The sequence below is a fragment of the Dipteris shenzhenensis genome, chromosome 21, assembly GCF_047967505.1.
Source record: "Dipteris shenzhenensis isolate YYH24624 ecotype China chromosome 21, Dip_SZ_1.0, whole genome shotgun sequence".
Taxonomy (NCBI): Eukaryota; Viridiplantae; Streptophyta; class Polypodiopsida; order Gleicheniales; family Dipteridaceae; genus Dipteris; species Dipteris shenzhenensis.
In genome coordinates this window covers 6,178,943-6,186,695 of record NC_141616.1, presented here as the reverse complement: position 1 = coordinate 6,186,695, position 7,753 = coordinate 6,178,943, and positions in this window count along the sequence as shown.

Below are 7,753 nucleotides of genomic sequence, written 5' to 3'. Positions count from 1 at the left end.
AAATACCTGCAAGATGTCAGCCGAAAGAAGAAAGCGTTGCAGGTGTCAATGGTTGCTGCTGCTACGCACGATTTCTTGGCCGGAACACGAAACGTGTCACTCGTTGCTGCTGATGCTGTGAATAGTTTTTAAGCCTAACGCTACGCCTCAAAATTTTCGGGGAGTTTGGGGTGAGTATGCTGAAGACAGCATGCAATTGATTGAAACAGGACGGTCTTGAGCTGATAGTACTAACGAAGCAACATCCACGGATGTCATCAACAAATCCTCCTTGCTCAATATGACGTCCCGACAGCTTGAAGGCAGACAAAGGCTCGTCCAGAATGCTTGTTTGTGCAATTTCTGATGCCGGTTGCAACTTCTCTCAGCCGATGGTGTTGTTGCAAAGAGCCGTTGCTTCGTTGCTTTGTTGGAGAAGCTTGGGGGATTGGCTTCAGAGCTGTGAGCGCTGGAGCATTGGCTACATCCCGTTTCCAAACTGGTTAGCTCACTAGCTACGAGCTCCTCGTCTCAGAGGTTTTTGGCCTCCATTTCGGGCATCGCGCTGCTGTGCGCAGGGAGCAGTTGATTTGCTGGCCAATGACTCCCAATTCCCGATCTCCAAAACTGAGGTAGTTCATAGTATTATGATTCCAATGGCGGTGTTGAGGAAAGATTCGTGGTGCAATCCAGGGAGCGGGAAAGGAGGCAGCGCTTTTCATTTTATACAAAAATGGCTATCAAATGGCATAGTGGACTAAATAAACTAATCTCTTAACACAAGCATAGAAAACTTTTAGGTACTAATGTGCTTTGTTGTATATATAGGCTTGGTGCTGCTTCATTTTCATTCAGGCATTGATAGTTAGAATAGTGTAATCTTACAATGCTACATTCCCCTTCAGCAAATAGTGATGAATTTCCATTGACAAGACTAGAATTTCCACTACATCTTCTATACTAACAAAATCCAAAAGTAATTGGAAAAGTTTAGTCAAATAACTCATAATAGGTGGAGAAGATCCGCTCTTTCTTTGTGGTTATAGTGTTGTTTCTTGGGATGGCTATTGTCGTGACACCATAGAAAACAACGATCCTCAAGCCAAAAAGAGGGTTTCATAGCCCTAGGTAAATTTTTTGGAAATGACCAAAGGTCTACATGTTATTCCACAAAAAAATTGCTTCTGCTATAAAAAATGTAAGCTCTTGGCTATTCCCCCTCAAACCTCATATAAGATTTTGTCTATATTGGTAATCATGATGTTAGGATAGGCATCCATTGGTGTGAGATTGGGGCCATGAGGGTTGAGGGTATTGATGTGCATATGGTCCAAGTTCTGTACTTTCGGAAGTTCAAGATCATACAAGCAGTGAACCAACAAGGCCTCCAACCTAGGAGGAGAGGTTACGTTTTTGAACTCTTTTGGGATTCTTTCATTTAAATAATTGTCGAAGAGAGATAGCATGAAAAGGTTTGGTAATCTAGAAATACCTTAAGTGAATTGGGTAGATTTCCTCGCCCTGAAAGATCTTGAATCATTTTGGATACTCTCTAGTCGTGCGAGAGAATTGCCATCGCTTTGTTAACAACTAGGAACAAGAAAGGGATAACCTAGAGGGTAAGGCATGGAGGTGGAGCCGAAGGTTGGAGACAAGGGTGGAGTAAGAGGTGTAGCTGGAGGGGGGAGTAGGAGACATGGGTGGAGGACTATGCAAAAAAAGAAGCTGATGAGCACTTGGTTGGCTACATGGCACTTAAATAACCAATGCTCATCAGGCCACCACACTAGAAGTGAACGAGTAATTGGATGCATGGCACTCAAACATAGCCAATGCTAGGTAGCCCTTCTAGTTAAGCTATTTTTGAAAATTTTTGAAGGCAACTATAAGAAATTTTTTTGAAAATGGCACTTGTTTCGAAGGTTCATTTCTCTATGCCATCACTCAGGACATATTGAGGAAGGGAAAAAACTCCTTTGAAGTTGTAGTCTTCAGATTTAGGGATTGTATAATTGGAGCATATCATTGTAACCAATGGGAAATGTCTTGGCCATCAAGGAATTCAATTCAAGGTCTAGGTGGATCAAATGGTCGTCCCATCATGCAAGCTAGACCTTGGCTATAACTGAATGCAAGACTGATGGCTATTCAATTGCATGCAAGCCCGATGGTTATTCAATTGAAACAATAACACACCCCTTCTGAGACATATAAAAACAAGGTGAATGATATTCATTCATAAGGCCTACCCAAGATCAAAAAAGTAAACAAAAAGGAATCCACTGAAAATGGTGTGAAGGAAGAGCATGTAAAGGGGAGAGAGAGAGAGAGAGAGAGAGAGAGAGAGAGAAAGAGAAGGGGGGGTGAGAGAAAAGGTGGAGATGGTGTGTAAGAAGACTTGTGACACCGTGGAAATGGTCTTGAAAAAACTGGATGTGAATGCATGTGGATGCTATGTATGTTAAGGAAAAATGCACAATGGACATCCGCGTCCGTATATCCCACAGTCGAATCAACTCCAAACTTGAAAAGGGTCTTTGATTTTTTCTTTTTTAATGTCCTTGCAAAGTGTAAGGTGCATCGGATGCCGGATGTGCCACCAGGAAAAAAGAATGCTCATATTCGTGTGTGGATGCTATGTATATGAAGGAAACAAGCGCAACATACGGACACCAACATCCATATACCACAACATCAGATCAGCACCAAACTTTGCAAGGGTGTTAAAATAAGTTTTTTTGATGTCCTTGCAAAGTGTAAGGTGCATTGGATGTCGGATGTGACACCAGGGAACAAGAATGCCCATATTTACATGTGGATGCTGTGTATGTGAAGGAAAAATGCACAATGGACATATGGTTCTTAAAACAAGTTGTTTTAATGTACTTGCAAAGTGTAAGGTGCATTGGATGTCGGATGTGACACCGGGGAACAAGAATGCCCATATTTGCATGTGGATGCTATGTATGCGAAGGAAAAATGCATAATGGACATCCGCATCTGTATATCCCACCATCGGATCAGCTCCAAACTTTGCAAGGGTCTTAGAAAAGTTGGTTTTAATGTCCTTCCAAAGTATCAAGTGGATCGGAGGCCGTATTGCCACCAGGGAGCAAGAATGCACATATTCGCACCTGGATGCTACGCGGCGATATGAAGGAAAAATGTGCAACAGACAACGACATCCGTATATTCCACCATCGGATCAGCACGAAAATTTGCAAGGGTCTTAAAACAAGTTGTTTTAATGCCCTTGCAAAGTGTAAGGTGCATCAAATGCTGGATGTGCCACTGGGGAACAAGAATGCTCATATTTGCATATGGATGCTATGTATATGAAGGAAACAAGCGCAACGGACACCGAGATCCATATACCACACCGTCGGATCAGCACCAAACTTTGCAAGGGTGTTGAAACAACTTGTTTTAATGTCCTTGCAAAGTGTAAGGTGGATTGGATGCCAGATGTGACACCGTGGAATTTGAATGCCCATATTTGCATGTGGATGCTATGTATGTGAAGGAAAAATGCATAATGGGCATCCGCATCTGTATATCCCACTGTCGGATCAGCTCCAAACTTTGCGAGGGTCTTTTAATATCCATTCCAAGCCATGAAAATGACAAGATATGGTCATGATACTTTGCACAAGCCATGAAATCACGTATTTTAAGGCTTTTACAAAGTTTCATATCCATAAAATACCATTTTCATGGTTGCTAGAAGCACATTAATGCATGTTTTTCAACACTCATGCATGATGCATGGTGAAAAACTAGATAATATCCATTCCAAGCCATGCAAATGACATCAGATGGCTATGATACTTTGCGCAGACATTAAAATTACCGATTTTAAGGCTTGATCAAAGTATTTTGTCCATCAAATATCATTTTTAGGTCTACAAGAACATCGATGCATGTTTTTGAATACTGATGCATGATGCATGGTGAAAAACTAGGAAATATCCATTCCATGTCATGAAAATGACACCAAATGGCCATGATATTTTGCACAAGCCTTGAACTCACCCATTTTACTGCTTGCACAAAGTATGATGCTTAACAAATGTCATTTGCATGGCTAGAAGTTGACAGATGCATGTTTTTCAATGATGCATGGTGCGAAACTAGGAAATATCCAATACAAATGACATCGAATGTCCATGATTCTTTGCATAGGACTTGGAATCACCTAGTTTGAGGATTTTGAAAAATATCATGCACATCTAATACCATATGCATGGCTAGAATTACAACGATGTATGTTTTAAAGGCTGCAAGGTGTGGTGAAAAAGGAAATATGATAAAAAAAGTCAACACACACCCTAAAACAGGGCCTCCCAAGGTACAAGATTTTGTAATCCAATACAAGTCATTATTTATTAAACCTATTAAGAAACTAGAAGTGAGAGAAGTACTAAAAGTTTAGGAAATGCAAAAATAAAGGAAAACTTTGTTTTCATTGGTATAGGCGGTATGTATCGAGATGCTTATACCGACTCAGAATAACTTTCAAAAAGCAAACCCAAATGCCTCGTTTTTCGCCACACCTCTCTTGTTTGAGATCTTGCCAACTTTTTGCCTCTTCCTCGTGACCTTTCCACCATCTCCCTACCCTCTCTTGCCATCCCTACACCACCCACACCACTATTGGCCCACTCCCCTCCACTCCAAGCTTGAAGAAGAAGATTTCTATTTTGGGAACTAAAGAAGTGGATGATATTTTGAGTGGTTTGTCTTCAAATTTCTTCTTCTAGGTAAGCTTCCCAACCATTTCATCTGGAATCTGCATTGTGTGTTTACACGTCTCTTGTGTCTTTGTGGTTGCATAAAAGGCAAATATGAGATTTTTCTACGGCCCAGGGGAGATGCTGCCAAAATTTTCCGATTACTTGCTTGCTTGATATGATTGCATGTTGTTGCTTGCTTGACTTCATTGCTTTCTTGGTATCTTGTTGTCTTGTTTGTGTTCTTTCATTTCTCTTGTTTGTTTTGATTACTTTGTTGCTTGACATCGTTGCTTTTTACTCATTGCTTGATTTTGTAGCATAATTTTTAGCACTCATGCACAATGCATGGTAAGAAACTTGAAAATACACATGCCCAACCATGAAATTGATGCCTGATCCCCATCAAACTTTGAAAGCACAAGGGTTTTTATCTTGTTGAAGCTATGTAAAGTATCATGCCTATCAAACACACGTAGATATGCTAGAAGCACTCATGCATGATGCATATTTAAGAATTAATTCTGCCCAACCATGCAAATGATATCCTATCAACTCAAAAATTTGCAAGAATAAGGGTATTATTGGTATTAAGACTTGTATAAAGTATCATATCCATCAAACCCACACACATATGCTAGAAGCACACCGATACATATTTTTAACACTCATCCACATTGCATGGTAAGAATTGTGGAAATACACATCCCCGGCCATGAAAAAGATACCTGATACACATAAAACTTTTGCAAGAACAATTCTATTACTTTCATTAAGGCCTATACAAAGTATCATACCCATCGGGAGTGTTGATGATGCAATCATTAAGGATGCTTGTATATATAAAGAAAATTATGAGATTCAGACATTGGGTCAAACCATAGGCTTGAATGTTTCTTGGAAAACTCTTCATGTAATGTCTTTATAATTATATTATTATTTTTTCTATGTAAAAATAGTATTATTTATTTCTCAATCAACTATTGAATAATATTTGGTATCAAGGAAAATACGTGTGTTATAAAAGGTAAAAGTTATTCTTTAGAATTTTAGATGACTTCTTCACACTATGTACTGTGAGTATTGATGCACTTAAGACTTTTGATTAATCTTTCACACTTAGACAATACAGAAATAGTGACCATAATATCAATGTTGTGAATAGTACTGAATCTTTGGCAACAGTAAGAAACTTTGCAACAACAACTGAATGCTCAACCATTGTGTAATTTAACTCCACATATGCATTTTGTGCTGCCATTTCTTGGTAAGAATCACGGTTAAAAAATGGTTGCCATTGCTTCGTAAGAAATGGCAGTAAAGAGACAGTTGCCATTTTGTGTTGCCATTTCTTCTTAGAAAATGGCAGTCAAGAAGTGCTTGCCATTTCTTTGAACAAAGTGGCAGTCAAGAAATGGCAATCAGGAATTTAGTGCCATTTCTTCTAAAGAAATGGCAGTCAAGAATTTGCCATTTCCTCATAAGAAATAGCGATCAAGAATTTGCTACCATTTCTTCATAAGAAAGGGCAGTCAAGAATTAGCTGCCATTTGGTGTTGCCAATTATTGCCAAGAAATGACAGACAATAAAAGGTTGCCATTTTTTGGTGCCATTTCTTCCAAAGAAATGGCAGATCAAGAACTAGTTGCCATTTCTAATTGCCATTTTCACATAAAATATGGCAATTTGAGAAGCTGTTGCCATTTCATACATAAAAATGGCAAAATTGGAAATTGTGTGCCATTTGCTATTTCCATTTCCACCTAGTTTTGTAGTAGTGTTAGTAGAGGTAAGAGTCCCACTACTACTCAAAGAGGAGGACTACCCATTAAACATTCATACAAAAGTATGGTATCTGGTCTTAACCATATGAGATTTGTATGTACTGATAGATAGAATATTGTTGTCTCTGTTTTACTCGAGTGCAGGTTCCGAGGGTGTTGGTCACCTACAGTCGTGTTGTCGCTCGTTGTAGCATAGGTGTTCACAAGTGTAGCATAGCTCCTCGGGTCGTGTTCCGGTGAGAGGTGTAGGCTAAAGCGTGGAAAGCAGATCTCATGCGCGCATGAATGAGAAAGAGGGTTTGATTATAACGATTGATGGAGGCTCTCGCCTCCATGGGAGTTCAAGGGTTTAGAAGGGGGTTTCAAGGTTCGAAAGGGGGACAGGGTTGAGAGAACTAACTAGGAGTTCTAGGGTTTAGAGGGGGTTGCAGGGTTTAGGAGGAGTCCAAGTTTGAGGAGTGGAGAGCTAGTCTCCATCACAGTTCGAGGGTTAACGGTTGAGGAGGAGGGAGGAAGGAGGAGGAGGAAGAGGGAGAAAGGAGGAGGAGGAGGAGGGAGGAGGAGGGAGGAGGAGGAGAAGGGAGGAGGGAGGAGGAGGAAGGAGGAGGAAGAGGGAGGAAGGAGGAGGAGGAGGAGGAGGAGGAGGGAAAGGGAGGGAGGAGAAGGGAGGAGGAGGAGGAGGAGGGAGGAGGAGAAGGAGGGGGAGGAGGAGATGGACGAGAAGGATGAGGGAGGAGGAGGAGGAGGGAGTGCAAGGGTAAGGGCATGCTAGAACACGATAGTGTAAGAGAGCATGGATGCAATGGAGACCTCCACTTTTGGGGGGGACCTTTTGGGTCTCTACACAAAGTGGGGGGACCTTTTGGGTCTATACACACTGGAGGGACCTCTGAAAGTGTGGACTTTTAGTCTTTTTCTCTCTAGATTTAGTATTTCTCTCTCTAGATCTTGATTTTGCAAGTATGATTGGATCTTTTCTAGAGAGGATTTTGGCTATCCTCATCCTTTAAGATTTATCATACCATCTTTCAAGCTCAAGATATTACAAGCGGAGCTTTGCCACTACTACTCTACACACACAATGCTCTCATAGTTGTTGTCCTAGACTGCACTTCTAGCCCTTGTTGCCACAGGGTTAACAACTCCCCTGGACTGACTTGATTACCCATCCTCGGTTGGGTAATCAAACGATGTTGTTTTGTGGTTGGGTCTGCAAACGATGTTGTTTTGTGGTTGTCTTTACCCAATGAGTATGGTAA